This window comes from Felis catus, chromosome B3 (assembly GCF_018350175.1).
Source record: "Felis catus isolate Fca126 chromosome B3, F.catus_Fca126_mat1.0, whole genome shotgun sequence".
Taxonomy (NCBI): domain Eukaryota; kingdom Metazoa; phylum Chordata; class Mammalia; order Carnivora; family Felidae; genus Felis; species Felis catus.
In genome coordinates, this window is record NC_058373.1 from 681,253 (window position 1) to 698,532 (window position 17,280).

Genomic DNA, 17,280 nt, shown 5'->3' on the forward strand with positions numbered 1-17,280 from the left:
CGAGGCCTCTCGCGAGGAGTCTCGGAGGAGCGGCCAATAGAAACACGCCCTGGATGCTCTGGGGGCGGGCTTGGCTGCCGCCGGCCAATCGCGTCTCGGAACGTGCGGCGGCGGGTCCGGCCGCGGGAGCGGCGGGCGGAGCGGGTCACGGGGCGGGCGGCGGGCTGGAACCCCGCCGTCAGGCTGCGCTTCCGCACGCTGGCTGCGCCCTGACATCTCGGGGGGGCGGCGGACCACAGCCCGGACGGCCCGCAGGTGGCGCGGCCGGCGCGGCGCCGGACGGGTCCCTGCGCCGTTCCAGCCGCGCGCGGCAGACGGCTTGCCCTGTGTCAGGTGCGGACGGTGCCCGTCTGCTCAGTGCACGGGGTGCGTGACCGCAGGTGGCCCTCTCGGGCTCTGCTCCAGGGGAGGCGGACACGGTTTCTTCCGCGCGCTGCCCGCGCGTGTCGCCTGCTCCCGGCCACGCGGCCAGCGTGGGGGGCGGACGCCTGTGTCCGCCACGCTCCCCTGACGCCGGGCTCGCTGGCTGCCCTACGCGGTTTGCTGGAGTTCACGGTCTTCGTGCTGCCGCGGGCCACGGTGGGCGCCTGCTGCTGCTGCCGCCGCCCCTGAGCGGGTCTGTGTGCTGCCGGCCCTCGGGCCCTGCCGGCTGCCCGGTGGAGCCCCCACGCCCCGGAGGTCCTGACCAAGCTGACTGCAGAGCCCCCCACCCCCACCCCTTCCCCGGCTCCGTGTGCCCTGCCCACTCCCAACAGCTGCCTCAGCCCGCTGCCCTGCTGTCTGCGGCGCCCCGAATTCTGCCCGGGCCCCAGCAGCCGCACCTCCAAGCAGGCCTGAACCCCGAGAAACGCCCGTCTCAGTAAGAGAGTGTCAGTACTGAGAGTGATGGGGCAGAGTACTGTTTAGAGGGAGTGATGACGTCAAGAAGCAGTGTCTAGTTTCAGGGCCGGTGTTCTGGGGTCTCCCAAGAGGGCCGTGGATTTTACTCATGGCCTAGAGCTCCCCAAGAACCTGTATGACCCGGGGGTGATGAGTCCCTTCCTGCCCCGCCTCGGTGTCCTCGGTCATCCAAGAAGACTCGAGAACCCCACCAGGCCTGACACTTGGGTCTCCTGCCACAGCCTCTGTGCACAGTGTCCTCCACTCCCACCCCTCGCCTATTAAAGGATGTACTCCAGCCCCCCACTTACGTGACCCCTTTATGCGTACAAGAAGCCTTGATGGCTGGAGGTCCTGAGCTCTCATCCAGGAGGCCTGCCTGCTACATGTCCTGTCTGGACCCTGGGCTGCTCTGACCGATCTGCGTCACCAATTCAGCAGAGCGCTGGCTGTTGCAGGAAAAGGGGCAGCAGGCAGAAGGGCTGAGGTGGACATAACGGAGAGGGAGCAGCAGAGGGGGCGCAGCAGTGGCCTGGGTGGCCACAGAGGGTGCAACTGTGACCTGCGGGAGAGGAGTCTCGGGAAGTAGATTTTGATCCCTAGTTATGACAGACCTTTCCCATTTTTGAGCACCTTAGAGTCATCAGGTAGTGAGCTCCCTGTCCTTGGAGGTATCCCAGCAGATGCTAGATGGTCCCAAAGATGCAGACAGAGTGAGGCACCACATGGGGGTGTGGAGTTGCGGGACGATGGACGATTTCAGCAAGCTTTTTAGCCTCGACAGAGGGTGCGTATCTTCAGTATTTGCTTAGAGTAGGGCTTAGGTGGGGGGATCAGCGCCCCTGCTGGGGCCACAATCGGCCCCAAAGGTAAATCAAACTCCCTTCTCTGGTAGCCAGCAGCTGATTCTCATACTGATGCAGGGCCTCTGTAAAGCATTCCCAGTACACATCACCCGACAGGAGGGGGTCAGAGCTCGGAGCTCTAGCTTTGCACCCTTGCAAAGACCTGTTCGTACATTTCATGCCTGGTGCTTCCTATGGAGGAAGGCTTGATGCTTGAATGTAGAAAAACCAATTCCTCCTCACGGGGTCCAGGCCAGGAGCCCACCAGCCTTGGGTTAGCCTAGATGTCCACGTGTCCTACCCGAGCTGGTGCCCCACAGAATGCTACCATTCCTTTAAAGCACCACGATTCGGGACAATCTTAGTGCCTCAGAGAACTTGTCCACTAACAAAGAAATACGTGTTTGGAAAGTAAAGCATCGCAATGGTTCATTGGTAGCACCAAACCGTGATTGTTTCACTTGGTGTTAGTTTTATAAAAAAAAAAAAAAATTATTATTTACTTTTAAGGGAGAGACAGAGCACGAGTGGGGGAGGGGCAGAGAGAGAGGGAGACACAGAGTCGCAAGCAGGCTCCAGGCTCCAAGCTGTCAGCACAGAGCCCGACGTAGGGCTCAAACTCATGGACCATGAGGTCACGACCTGAGCCGAAGTCGGACGCTCAGCTGACTGAGCCACCCAGGCACCCCGGTGTTAATTTTAAAAGTGGGTCTTTGCAGCTCATTTCTCCCTTGTGTACAGGGGAATGTTTTGTGGGAGCAGCAGGATGGAGGAGGCACCCCTGCTGTGGTTTCTACCCGTCTTCCTGTAGCCCAGGCCCCAGGTGTCCACGGGACCCACCCTGGGAGCTAACGGGGAACACAGGGTCCTTTCCCAAGGGAACGTGACACTGGGAGTCACAAGTGCTCTAAATCAGAAATAATAGCTTATGACGTAGAGCTTGAGGGCAATGGTCATTTCTACGCTCATTCTGTTTAAAGAATATCATAAGAAGTTACACTCACCAGTCCATCAATACCATACTGGGATACCGACCAAGGTGTGGGAGGGAAAGACATTCAACTTGGAGTCAGCTTGGTCAGAGGCCCCTGCTCTGTGCTGCTGTGTGACCCTGACCAAGTCACGTTCCCTCTCTGAGCCCGTTTCTTACTCCATGAAATGAAGGGGTTAATAATTCAGTGATTAATTTGTATGCCCTCTGTGTTCTTTTCTAATTGCTCTTCACATGCAAACTATCTTCAGGGTCATTTCTTGACACAAGGCACAGATCCTGGGGCACCCAAGAGGCTCTGTCGGTGAAACATCCAACATTTGATTTCAGCTCAGGTCATGATCTCGTGGTTCGTGAGATCGAGCCCTGCGTCCAGCTCTGTGCTGAAGGCATGAAGCCTGCTTGGGATTCGCTCTCTCCCTCTCTCTGCCTTCCCCTGAGCTCTCTCTCTCTCTCTCTCTCTCTCTCTCTCTCTCTCTCAAAATAAATAAACATTAAAAAAACAAAACAGAGATCCTATACATTATCACAGTTCACTTGACTCCCAGTTCTTGTGAAGGCCGGTGTTCTGGGGTCTCCCAGGAGGGCCGTGGATTTTACTCACGGCCGAAATGAATGTCCCCTTCCTTTATGGAGTAATGGAGTAATGAATGTCCCCTTCCTTTATGGAGGCCAGGGGACTTTTACTGGCTCTGGTCACAGGAGGTGAGGTTGCTTGCCCAGAAATGGGCTGTGGATCTCAAGGAGGTACTGGCAGTCACGGCCTGAGCCCAGCTCTAAGCCGGCACTCAGGAGGCTTCTCTGGGAATGGCCTTGCATGTGGAAACGGGCCCCTGGTGTGGTCCAGAAAGACAGCCACCGGTCAAGGGCGCAGCGGCAGGGACCCGCGCCTGGGGCGGAGGGGACGGCGCACTCTGAGAAGGGAATGGTCAGTGGACGCAGATGAGAGGGCGCAGAAGCGCAGCCCACGCGAGATTCCCGAAGGAAGGAGCAAACTCGAGGCCTGTGGGGCAGGAAGAGCAGTGAGCCGGCAGCGACCGCACACGTACGAAGGAGGCGGATAAATGCTCGGAGAGGACAGATTGGTGAGAACTTATGTCCTAGACACAGAGGTGCGGAGGAGGCAACAGGTCTGAGGGAATGGAGGCCAGGCTGAGCGGGTGTCAGGTGCTACAGTGGGGGGTGGGCAAGGGGTGGTGGCCTGAGTGGCCATGGGTGCATCTGATGCTCTCCTTCATCCTGGTGTGTGCACGTCCCCCCAGTGGTGTGTAGGGGAGAGGCTGAGGGGGCCCTCAAGCTCCCGGAGCCCCTCCAAGGAGGCGAAGGTATAAGGCCGTCCACTCTGTTGACAGGGAGAAGGGGTGGCTGGAAGAGGCCCTCCGGCTTGCACAGGTGGCCCACTGCCCTGCGGCCTCTGCCGAATCCCCGCCACGCTTCCCTGCACCCCTGACCCCCAGCCGCACAGCCCAGCTTGTCTGGGGGTCCCCCAGACGCTGGCACCTTGTCTTTTCCCCCTCAGGATGGTGGTGGGGGGCAGCGGAGCCCTCTCCCATCACCTGCACGGAGGCTTCCAGATGCTGGGACCCCTGCCAGACGTGTTCTAGACCCTGCCACAATGCCAGCCTACCTCCTGCAGAAGCTTCTGGGACCCCCTGCGTGTGTCCTGAGCCCTGCCTCTGCCTCCGTTTTGACTCTTGGTGGTCCGTGGGGCCGGCCGGCCCCCCTGCAGCACCTCTGGCCCGCCTTGGGGGACAAGGACCAGGCCTGTCGTGGCCCTCCACACACTGCTCCGCCCTCGGAGGATGGCACACTGCATGCTAAGTATGGTTTTCTTTCTTCTCCGCGATTATAAACTGTAAATACCTGTGTTCGGTGGTCACTCGTATGGCTTATACAGTGGGCCCTCAGTAAGTGTCTGCTGGATGAACGAACACAGCTGCGTGCGTCCTCACTGTCCTGGCTGCCTGCACATCACGCGGTCTCTGGTCCCCTTCACCCTTCTTTTCGCCCAAGCAGGGTTCCCTGGACCCCCTCCCCAAGTTCCAGAGACAGCTCCTGAAATGCAGGCTGCGGTGGGGCCAGGCCAGCTGGCCGGGGCCTCGTCCGGGCCTCCGCTTCACGCAGCCCAGGACGCTCCCTCCTCTGTGTTGTCAGCACCCTCGGGACCCAAATCACACCGTGCTCACTCCATGGAGGAGCACCCTGCGGCTGCCGGAGGGCAGTGTCACACCATCCGGGCCCACCAGCCGTCCGGGCCTCTAATCCGAGTTGTGAGACTGGGTTAATGGAGACAAATGACGCGGGGGAATGTGGGGGTGGCTCAGGGCCCCTTACCTGCCACAGTCGCTTTGTCTTAGGAACAGCTGGAGGCCCTCACAGATGTGAGGGCTGCGGGGGGAGGGGTGCGGGTGCGGGGGGGTGGCCTCAGGCAAACGTAGGGACTTCCAGATACTGGGAGCTGGGTCTGAGCATGGACCTCTATGAGGCTACCCCTGGCTGAATGTCCACATCCTGGGAAATCCTGGAGAGCTGGACAGGGAGGGCCAGATTCTGGAGGAAAAGGTGGGAGGGTGCCCAGGTACACAGCTCTCCCCAAGTGGCCCCTGGCGGGTGAGCGCGGGAGGCCGGGTGGTGAGGGCGGGCGGTTGGTGGTTCCCCAGGTGCTGGCAGGAAGGAGCCAGCAGACCCAGAGGGCGGTGCCAGCGTCCAGGACGGAGGAGGCCGTCCTGTGGGGCAGGGGTGACTGAGTGCGACCCCAGGCCCTGGGGATGTGGCCTGATTTGGAAACAGGGTCCCTGTTCCAACCCTACAGGTTGATTGGATTTAAGGCTGGGCTTGGGCCTGAATCCAGCGCTGGCGTCCTCGCGACACGGCCGAGTGAAAACAGGGCCGATGATGGCTATGAAGACGCAAACAGGCCCAAGATCAGCCAAGGCCAGCAGGCACCCTGGGCGCGGAGGCGTCGGGAGGCCCTTCCCAGGGGAGCACAGCCTTGTGGCTCCAGACCCGAGACCACGGAGCCCCGGAACCCGGTTGTTCTAAGCCGCCCCCTCGGGCTCATGTGTTAGGGCGGCCCGCGCTGGGGACCCGACACCGCTGTCCTGCGGGCAGGCCCCCTAGCTAAAGTGGGCAGTCCCCAGGCCGTCCTTCCCTGCCGCCCCGAGGCCGGACAGCTTCCAAGAGTGGGCCGAAGCCCACGAGGTCTAACAAGGAGGCTCCAGGAACTGGCGCCCGGGGGGAAGCGGGGTACGCAGGGGTCCGGCCGCACTTCCGCGCTGACTGAGCCCTGAGCAGGTCACGTAACCTTGCTGGGCCTCCACCCCCTCGCGTGTAAGCGAGACCTGGCTCCTCGCAGGACACGGCCTCTGCGTGCGATCCACCTGCTAGCGTGTGTCTTCCTTCTCCTCGTGGCGATCAAGTCTCATCCCGCAGACATTTCCTGCAGGCTGGCTGTGCGCCAGGCCCGTGCCGCCCCTGGACAAGGACGTGCGCGCGCACACACACGCACACGCATGCTACGATGCCCAGTGTCCCGCTGGATTTGAAACAACGAGCCCACGGCTTTGCTGTGTTTACACAGACACACCCAAACACAAGGGCACAAGCCGGCTGATCTGAACCCAGGCAAATGGGAACAGTGGGGCCGTGCTGATGCGGAAGCAGGCGGCCCAGGGCATAAAGGCGTTATGCGGCATAGACAAGGCCAGCTTATGTTCACAAAATGGAAGAGCTTCAAGCTATAGGATGCAAAAACCGAGATAATTATAAAAGAGAAATGGACAAATCCGTGATCGTGGCCACAGATTTTTAACACGCCTCTCAGTAATGGATAGTTCAACAGATTAAAACTCCGGGTGTAGAAAATCTCAACAACGCAATTAACAAGTTTGATCAAAGGAATAAGTATGAAACCCTGTACCCAACAGGCAGAATATACTTTTCCTGCCAAGTGTTCGGGGAATACTTTTTATTTTTTTTAAGTTTATTTATTTATATTGGGCGAGAGAGAGGGAGAGAGATGGAGAGGGAGGGAAGGGTAGAGAGAGAATTCCAAGCAGGCTCTGCACTGTCCACACAGAGCCTGACATGGAGCATGAACTCATGAACCCTCAGACCCCTGCACAGACCCTGCAGGGGTGGGGGTGGGGGTGGGGGTGTGCGTGGGGGAGAGGTGGGGGGGAGGGGTGGGGGTGGGCTCCACTTGTGGTTAGGATGAATAATCACTGGTAACTGACACTCTTGATGAATGTGGGGGTGGGGGGTCCCTCCTGCCGGGACCCAGCTGCCACCTTGGGTTATCCTAGTTGGTTTCTCAGTGACACCCTAAGGGAGGTGGCCGCGTGGAGACCTGAAGCTGCCTTTAGTTTGATCAGCAAGACACAGATGCGTAAACAGAGGGATGGAGAAACCAGAGGCAGCCTGGGAGCTTTGGGCCAAGCCCCTGCTTTAGAGATGGGGAAACTGAGGTCCAGGGAGGCGAGGCCACTGCCAATGTCACACAGGGAACCCATGTCATGGCCTGCCTCCCTCTGTCTGAAAGGCCCCAGGAGGAAGGCAGGCCAGCCCTGACTCGAGGTGAGCAGCCGTCAGGTTTGCCTGGGCCCGGTTTCCTGGCACCTGGGCCGCCCCGTGCCCCGCCTGGACAAGCCTGGATGGGGGTCACGCTGGCGCATGGGTCACGGTTTCTCTCTTGCCTGTCTTAAGGTCTCCCAGACAAGTTCAGAGGGCAGAGATAGCCGAGGCCCGGCCTGTCACCTGGCCCCTCCTGGCCGGGCCTGGCAGTGGGGCGGGCCGGGGCTCTAACACTGCCCTGACCCTGCCTTGCCGGGCACACACTCCCCCCAGGACTCTAGCTCAGCCAGTCTCCGACTGATTCACTCTCGTGTGTAAGAGGCAGTTTAAAAGCTTCCTTGGAGACGTTGGCTTTGATCTCCATAAACATTCCCTTTGATAAATGCCAGGATCCACAGAGCAGCTATTTTGAAAGACCCTGTGTAGCAATGCGCTGGCATGTCTCTGTTACTTTGCAGGTTAAGGAGACCCAGACGGCCCTCTCCCTAACTCTCTGTGTCACCTTGAGCAAATCCTCACACCTTTTTAAAAAATAATTATTTTTCCTAAAATTTTAATTCCGGTGTAGTTAGCATACGATGTTATATTAGTTTCCCGTGTACCACATTGTCATTCGACACCTCTGTGTTACTCACCAAGCCCACACCTCCTTGAGCCTCCATTTCCCCATCTTCGGAGGGGGAGATGTTTATCTCTACTTCGTTGAGTTGCTCCGGGAAGTAAAGGAGAAACACCAGCCTGGCACATAGTTCCACTCATCGAGAGGTGATATCTGTTATCTCTGCTGTTATCTCTGATTCCTGATGGCTCCCAGGCCCGGCTACGCCTTCCTCCAGGGTTCGGGAAAGTCAGCATGGGTTCAGTGAAGACGCGGGGACTCCCTAGGGATGGAAATTTATGATTTATGATCTCCCGGCCCCTGCCGGTCCAAAATTCAACTCTGCCGTTAAACATCCACCAGTATCTTTTTCAAGATTGCTCTGGCTATTTGGGGAGAAAAAGGAACCCTCGTGCACTGCTGGTGGGAACGCAAACTAGTGCAGCCACTTTGGCAACAGTATGGAGGTTCCTCAAAAAGTTAAAAATAGGGGCGCCTGGGTGGCTCGGCTGGTTAAGCATGAGACTCTCGATTTAGGCTCAGGTCATGATCTCACAGTTCGTGGGATCAAGACCCAAGTTGGGCTCTGCACTGACACTGAGGAGCCTGCTTGGGATTCTGTCTCTCTCCCTCTCTCTCTGCCCCTCCCCCACTCATGCGCACTCTCTCTTTGTCTCTCTCAAAGTAAATAAACATGACAAAAATTTTGAATGAAAAGAACTTTAAAAGGAGAACTACCCTACAATCCAGCAACTGTGCTACTAGATATTTACGCAAAGAACACAGAAATACAGATTCGATGGGTCACATGCACCCCGGTGTTTACAGCAGCACTATCGACAATAGCCAAATTATGGAAAGAGCCCAAGTGTCCACCGACTGGTAGATGGATAAAGATGTGGTGTATATATACAATGGAATAGTATCATCCATCAAAAAGAATGAAATCTTGCCATTTGCAATGCCATGGATGGAGCTAGAGTATATAATGCTAAGTGAGATAAATCTGTCAGGGAAAGACAAATACCTTATGATCTAACTCGTAGGTCGAATTTAAGAAAGAAAACAAATGAACAAAGGGGAAAAAGAGAGACGAGCCAAGAAACAGACACTTGACTCTAGAGAACACAGCGCTGGCCCCCAGAGGGGAGGGGGGATGGGGGGACAGTCGGAGGGGATGAAGGAGGGCGCTGGTGGTGAGGAGGGCGCTTGGGGTCCCCTTCCCCAAGATTCCGGCTTCATCCCAGGTGCTTTATGCAGAGCCAGGAGCCCGCATGCTGCCGTCCTCAACTCACCCGGCTCCTGAAGCGCCTGCAGGGTTGACACGATGTTGGGGGCAGTGTGGGGGGGGGGGGTTGTGCTGCTCCAGAAAACACAGAGCATGGCACTTACCACCTAAACCGTGGGTCAGAGCATGACTGGGTGACGGAAACACATCGGCGGGCGCGTGACTATCAGAACTGTCTGGCCCGGAAATTCCATCCTCGGTAAGCAATACCTCTCCCTTCCCCTGGCCCCCGGTCACCTCTGTGACCGTTCTACATGCCATCTCTGTGCATCTGATGGTTCTAAGCACCTCACGTAAGTGAAATCGTGCAGTATTTACACTATCCATCCTCCGTGTCTGGCTCATTTCACCGATCACAGTTTTTTAAGGCCCACCTGTGTTGTAGAATATATCACAATTTCATGCCTTTCTGTGACTCGTATTCTGTCAAATGCGTACACGGATTGTGTTTATCCATTGACCCGTTGGTAGACAATTCAGTTGCTTCCACCTTTCAGCTATTGTGAATCACCTGCTGGGGACATTAGCGTACCAGTATCTGTTCAAGTCTGAGATTATAAAATGGCCCATGGGGACCTGTTTCCTCCTTCGTAAAATGAGCAATTGTGTGACTTCCAGCTCTAAGAGTCCATGAAGTGAATTGGCTTCCAAATAAACCAAGGGGTCTCTGAGGTCAAAGGGCCACATGTGCCAGCTGCCTACCCTCCAGAACATCGTGGTTCATCAGGCATCCATGGCCTCAGGACCCAGGGCAGCCAGGGAAGACGTGCTTACACTGAGTCCTGCACCTGCTCTGAGCCGGGATCAGTTGCTAATCCCCGGAGGAACCCCACCCCCCACCCCCGGCTCCTGGGCAGGAGGTTCCAGCCAGGGGCTGGGCCCGGAGGGGATTCTCTGGTGGAGAAGCGTGGGGCACCTGCTCTCACGCTCGGTGGCAGGACCCTCAGACCTCAGCTGATCCCCGCCATGCCTGAGACGGCAGGAGGGCGGAGGCCTGACTCTATAGCCCAACGAGTCCTGGGCGGGGGCAGTCCAGTCACTCCCCCGCCCCTGCACTGCAGAGGGTGAAGACCGGCCACCTGCGTGTTACATGCTGCCCATGGGCAGGTATGTTCAGCTGGCATAGTGCCGGCATTAAAAAATATTTGGCTGGTGAGCTTTAAAAATCAGGAGTTTTTAGGGGCATCTGGCGGCTCAGTCGGTTAAGCGTCTGACTCTTGATTTCGGCTCAGGTCATGATCTCACGGTTCGTGAGTTCGAGCCCCACATCGGGCTCTGTGCTGACAGTGCAGAGTTTGCTTGGGATTGCTTGGGATTCTGTCTCTGCCCCTCCCTTTCTGCCTCTCAAAGTAAATCAACTTAAAAAAATGTTGTAAAAATTAGGAGGTTTTAGTTGAAATCCAGGTTTCTGGGTCCTTTTTAAACAGTAGAGGAACTGCTGGTGCCACATGGCCGGCAGTGGCTCTTTGGATCCAGACTCACAGGCGTCCCTTGCCCGTCCTCCGCCCAGCCCCATGGTCCAGTCAGCGGCAGGCCCGGACACCGGAGCCAGTTCAAGCATACTTAAATCCCTTTCAGCCCACCAAGAAACACTTCATGAGCTCCAGAAAGTGAAAGGTCAGATTTAAGAACCTATTAGCTGACTGTGGCACAATGGCCGAAGCAAGGTGCTGGGGTAGCCGGCCTCCTCCGTGTTTCGGCTCTATTGTTCATTAGCCGCGTGACCTTGAGCAAGTTACTTAACCTCTCTGTGCCTCAGTTTCCTGATCCTTATGATGGTAATGACAACACTTTGCTCCCAGGATGGCTAGGAGTCTTGAAAGAGCTCACACACACAGGGCGCTCAGGAAAAGAGGCTGAGTCGTGGAAAGTGAGAAGGGGGGTGCAGAACAAATGATCATGGGATGCCCAGCAGGAGGCCTTGAAGGTGCCCAGGCACCAGCTTGCAGCACAAGTGTGTGAAGCCCAGCCCTGCAACCTGTTAGCTGTGTGCTCTCGGACGAGCTTTTATTTACTTCTTAAATTTTTTTCTTTAGAGTTTTGGATCTTCGTCTTTCTTTCTTTCTTTCTTTCTTTCTTTCTTTCTTTCTTTCTTTCTCTCTCTCTCTCTTTCTTTCTTTCTTTCTTTCTTTCTTTCTTTCTTTCTTTTTCTTTTTTTGAGAGAGACAGAGACAGCACAAGTGGGGGAGGGACTGAGAGAGAGAGAGAGAGAGAGAGAGAGAGAGAGAGAGAATCCTAAGCAGGCTCTGCATGGTCAGCACAGAGCCCAATGCAGGGCTCAAACTCACAAACTGTAACATCATGACCTGAGCCAAAATCAAGAGTCGGACGCTTAACCGACAGAGCCCCTCTCTGGCTCCCCTGAAGGTGCTGTTAGCTCATGGGGGTGCTTCACAGGGCGGGGACCCCACAAACGACAGCTACTGCTGTGAAGTGCTCGGCGAATGCTCGCAGCCCCTGCCCACAGCTTCTCTGGGCGCAGCCCACCCCTCCCAGGGCTGCAGAGTGGACCTCGATCTGAGGCTGGAGACTGAGCTGAAAAGAACAAAGGCTCTTCGGGGCACAATGGCAGCATTGTGAGCATACGGGGCTCACAGTTTCCTTTCTGTCCTCAACCTGCAGAGATGCCCTGTGGGGCCTGGGTGGGAAAGCGTGGGAGCCCTTCCAGAATTCTGCCAGCTAGCCTCAGAGAAGGTCAAAGAGGAGGCACAGGGCCTGCTGGACCCTTGTGTGGGTGTCCTTGTTATGTAGATGAACAATATGGGGCGCAGAGTGGGAGACAGACTTGCCTGACGTCCCAAGAGCAAGTCGAGGGCCGCAGCCTCTGCTCCAGACCTCACCTCCCCCAGGGTTTTCTTAGACTTTAAACATTTGACCTTTTCTCCAAATGAAGTTGTATATCCTGTCGTTAAACACACGGACAAGATGCAAAAAAGTAAACGTTTACTGGCAACTTAAATATTTAGAGTATGTCTAAACTCTTATCCTGTTTTGGCATTTTTTCCTTCTTTTTTAAAACAATAGTTTATTGAGATATACTTTACATAGTATAAAACTCATTTTTAAATTTTTTTAAATGTTTACTTATTTTTGAGAGAGAGAGAGAGAGAGAGAGAGAGAGAGAGAGAGAATTCGAGCAGGGGAGGGGCAGAGAGAGAGGGGGACACAGAAGCAGAAGCAGGCTCCAGGCTCTGAGCTGCCAGCACGGAACCCGACACAGGGCTCGAACCCACAAACCACGAGATCATGACCTGAGCCGAAGTCTGATGCTTTGGCTGAGCCACCCAGGCGCCCTAAAACTCATTTTTGAAACTGTGTGATTCAGTGGGTTTCGGCGTGTGGCTGTAGAATTATCACTGTGGGAAGCGGCCGTCAGTCTCCTCGCTCTGAGGATGCGTGGATTCTAGACAATCAGTGCAGAAGCGATCCTACGCTGTGGTCTCTTCTGATTGGCTTGTGTCACTTAGCGTAAGGCTTTCCGGGAACATCTACACGCAGCCTGTGCGAGCACTTCACCCCTTTCATGGCCAGAGACCTTGGCATCTATCTGGATGTGCCACGTCTTACTCGTTCACCCCCAGGTGGTAGACACGTGGCTGGTTTCCACTTTCCGGCTCTCATGAACAGCCCTCCCGTGGACACCAGGTACCACTCTTTGTGTGGACGCGTTTTTGTTTCTCCCGGCACCTACGTAGGAGCTGAACTACTGGGTCGGATGGTGACTGTGCGGAACCTTCCGAGGACCCGGCAGACCGTTTTCCAGCGGCGTTGCTATGTTGCCCCAGCACGTGTAGGGGGATCCCCTATCTCTACATCCTCAGTGGTACTTGTGATCACCCCTCTGCTTCCCTGCAGCCGCCCAGCCGGCTTGGACCTCCAGGACAACTGGTCCCCACCTGCAGGATGCCCGGGGATCCCCCGGGGCTACTCCCCTACATCAAGGCCCGCACGGTCTATAATCCTGCCTCCTTGATACGAATGCCGTCATCGGTGGAGGGCATGTGGCATGGTGCTCCTCACTGAAGGGGCGCCCACTGAGGGTGGGAAACAGGGACCTCATCCAGCTGAACTCCCCGCCTCGCGAGGAGGGCGCTCAGCGCCCTGGGGAGCAGGGGGCAGGCGGCCTGCACATCCAGCACGCACGTCTGCCTGGCGCCCCGGAGGCGCTTTGCGAACCGCTAGGCTCCATGAGTGGCCCAGCGGGCATTTGAACGTAGGCGGTCTCAGGCCAGCGCCCCAGTGCCCGCTTTCCGCACACTTGGCAGAGGGACATTGTTGAGTCAGAGGGAGTGTAGTCGAGCCTGGCTGTACAAAGAACATGCTCACCATCTGGGGAGCAGTAAAGACTTCCTGGGGAAGGGGCCTCCTGACTGAGCTCTGCCAGGATGGAGCTGAGAAAGGAGAGTGGGGAGGGAGACTCCCGGCCAAGGGCAAGGGCCCTAGGCAGCCTGCAGGTTCATGGCTCTGCCCCTCCCAGAGCGGTGGGGCTGGGGCAGCAGGCAAGGGGTGAGGGCGGGGGCGTCGGGCATCCAGGTGAAGCCAGGCCCAGCAAGACCAGGCAGGTGTGCTGATGGGGCTCAGACTTTGGACTTCACCCTGAGGCGGTGGACCAGCCCGCAGAGTTTTCGGGAAAGTACCCGAAAGACGGTGCCCGCTCCAGAGATCTCCCCAGAACACCAAGGAGTCTGGTTTAGGGATGGCTGGTACCCGGAGGGGAGAAGGAAGGCGACCAGAGAGGCTCTCTTTTCTGCCGTCTCCATGGTGACACTGGAAGACAGTACAGGTCCTTTGAATGAAATTTCCTTAGTGAAATTTCAGGTGTTTTTGCGTTTCAGGCTGGCCTAGACCTTGGCATCACCCCCTTCTCTGTGACAGAGGGGCAGGGAATGCAGGGCTGAGGTGGCCTGAGGCAGAGGGACGCAGACGTGCTGCCAGCCCGTGCAACCTTGGCCACCGTCCTCCCTCCCTCCCTCCTCCTTCCCTCCTCCTTCCTCCCTCCCTCCCCGCATCCTCCCCCCAGGTCTCCCAGGCCCAGCACCAAATGGAAACCAAGTCTGTGCCTCCTGGGAAGAGCTTCTCTCCTTGCACTCACTCGGTGACGTTCCACAGAGGGCACCAGCACTTCTATCCAGGGGCGTGGATGGTCACCGGCTCGCGAGCTCCTTAGGGACCTCCTTAAGCCCTCCCTCTGTCACCCCCCATCATATTTTGCCCTTGAGGAAACGGAGGCCTACATTCGGGAAATGACTCGCATGAAGGTTAAAAATCGCAAAATAACTTCCTCAAAAAATTGCACTTAGAGTTTCCATACCACCCAGAAATCCAGTCTCTGGATACACAACTGAAAGAACTGAAAGCAGGGATTGGAACAGATCCTCGTGCACCAGCACTCGGAGCAGCATCGTTCACAACAGCCGGAAGGCGGAGTAACCCGCATGTCCGTGGGCAGATGAAGAGGTAAACACAATGCGGCCTATGCATGCAACGGAATACTATTCGGCCTTAAAAGGGAAGGATGTTCTGACACCTGCCACAACATGGATGAACCGTGAAGACAATATGCTCAGTGAAATAATCCAGTCACGAAAAGACAAATATTATATAATGTCACTTATATAAGGTACCTAGAGAGATCGTATTTATAGACAGAGTAGAATGGTGGGTCCCTGGGCTGGGGAGGCAGGTGGAGGGCTAATGTCTCATGAAGACAGAGTGTCAGTCTGGGAAGATGAAATCGTTCTGGAGACAGAGGGTGGGGATAGTTGTACTAAACAGGAATGCATTAATGGCACTGAACTGCATTTATTTTTTAATAGGTTTTTCTTAAATCCTTATTTCTTTGTTTTTTTTTTTTATTTTTTTTTTCAACGTTTATTTATTTTTGGGACAGAGAGAGACAGAGCATGAACGGGGGAGGGGCAGAGAGAGAGAGGGAGACACAGAATCGGAAGCAGGCTCCAGGCTCTGAGCCATCAGCCCAGAGCCTGACGCGGGGCTCGAACTCACAGACCGTGAGATCGTGACCTGGCTGAAGTCGGACGCTTAACCGACTGCGCCACCCAGGCGCCCCTATTTCTTTGTTTTTGAGAGAGAGCACATGCACACAGGCAGGGAAGGGGCAGAGAGAGAGGGAGACAAGGAGAATCTGAAGCAGGCTGCAGGTTCCGAGCCATTAGCGCAGAGCCTGACGCGGGGCTCGAACCCACAGACATGGATCATGACCTGAGCCGGAATTGGATGCTCAACCAACTGAGCCACCCAGGCACCCCTGTGAGGGTCCCATTTTAAAGTCTTACTTTTGCTTTACTTTTTTTCTTTCTCATCTATTGTTTAAAAAAATAACCTTTCTATGATCACACAAGTTTATATATGCATTTTAGGAAGCTAGAGAATAAAGGCAAGCGAAAATTCAAAAAGTAAGACTGAGAATTCCTATTCCCCAAGGGTCACCATTAATACCTTAATATATGGCCTTCTTTTTACTGAAACGAGAGATTACATTTTATCTGCAATCAGCCTTTTCTACTTTTCTATTACAGTCAGTCAGCCACCCCACCTTTCCATTACAGTATGTGTTCATCTCATCTAATATTCAAATTACATCGAATTTCCTCAGGGGATCCCCAGATCTTTTTAATAGCTGGTGTATCCAGAACAGTGTCCAGTCTAGCATCATCTAGTGCATCTGATCAGTAGGGCCCGTCTGCCTCTTCATGTGGCAAAAGTCATGTCTAGAAATATAATACAGTTGAAGACACTGGGCCCGATATCCTGCAGAACTTCCCACCTTCTGATTTGGTGTTATTGCTTCCGTGTGCCGTCATTCATCTGGTTCCTCACACGTCTTCATTTCCTGTAAACTGGAATTAATATACAAAACATTTTTGGGATAGAATAAATAACTAACACTGATCTGTGTATTTCACATCACATCACTGGCTTGCTGAGGGATAGTCAAATCACTGGCAAAACTCAGATTAATTTCTAGTTAGGGTGGTGACAGCAGGACCCCTCCCTCAGGCAGCTGGATTACCCCTCGTGCACCTGGGAAGTAACAGGTGCAGTGTTACTTGGCCCCTGTGTGACTCTTCAGGTCCCCACCAACTGTTAACATAGTGGTTTAGCTACAATTTGATAATCCTTGTTTGTAAGGGTTTGAAAATGATGCTTTTTGTAATCCTACACGTTTGTGCGGTTTTTCTCCCTACAAAGCAGAGCACTCCCTCATCCACTGGGACTCGTTGGTGACTGGGAACTACAGTGCCCGCTGGAGAAGCAAAATAAGTCTTTCATTTTTCAGTTTTAGTGGGGGCGAAGCTTGAAGTAGTGTCCCTTCCCACACTGAGGTGTTGCCCGTCTATGGGAAAGAGGTCTTGGCCTTTTAGATCTGCGTGGGAGCAAACGCTGCGTGGTATTTTCAATCAATTTTGGAGACTGCGTTGGCTTTTCCATAACCTTCTATTGTGTGAACAATGTGGCATGGCTTCGTTGAAAAATCCCATAAAACCTCAGAAAAATTCCAGAAACCTCAAACGCACAGGGGGTCGCGAGAGGCCAGCTACCTCTACTACCGTGCCTTGGGCTCTGAGCTTCTCCGCAGGGTTTTCGGGCCATTCCCCGGGGAGCCTGCTTTGTGCGCGTCCGGCACCTCGTAGGTCCCCTGCGTCGGGGACGAGCGGTGCCCCGGGGTCTCCGGACGCGAGCAGGTGTCCTGCACCCCGTAGGTCCCCTGCGTCGGGGACGAGCGGTGCCCCAGGGTCTCCGGCGCCTCCGCAGCCCCGCCGCCACACTCGCTCGGGTGTCCAGGCCCGAGCGGGGGTCGCCGGCGTGGCCAACTCACCGCCGACCGCTAGAGGGCCGTTTCCACGTTTTTATTAGGCAATAAAAGTTTGCGTGCGCAGAATCAGAAACAAACTGCAGTAATGAAAAACTTTACCCCCAAAAGTGTGAGAAAAAAAGAAAAGAGAAGTGGTGCACGAGGTTAAAATAACTTTATACCTTTGAAGAGTCTCGGAAAAGGCGCTGCTTCCGCCTGCCCGGCTAGCTCAGTCGGTAGAGCATGGGACTCTTAATCCCAGGGTCGTGGGTTCGAGCCCCACGTTGGGCG

General features: G+C 55.4%; 1 non-coding gene across 1 annotated transcript; it reads left to right on the plus strand.

The window, feature by feature from the left end:
• The first annotated feature begins 17,207 nt into the window (after positions 1 to 17,207).
• On the plus strand, positions 17,208 to 17,280 carry TRNAK-CUU. The gene has a single exon. It is a non-coding gene; the product is annotated as a tRNA-Lys (tRNA).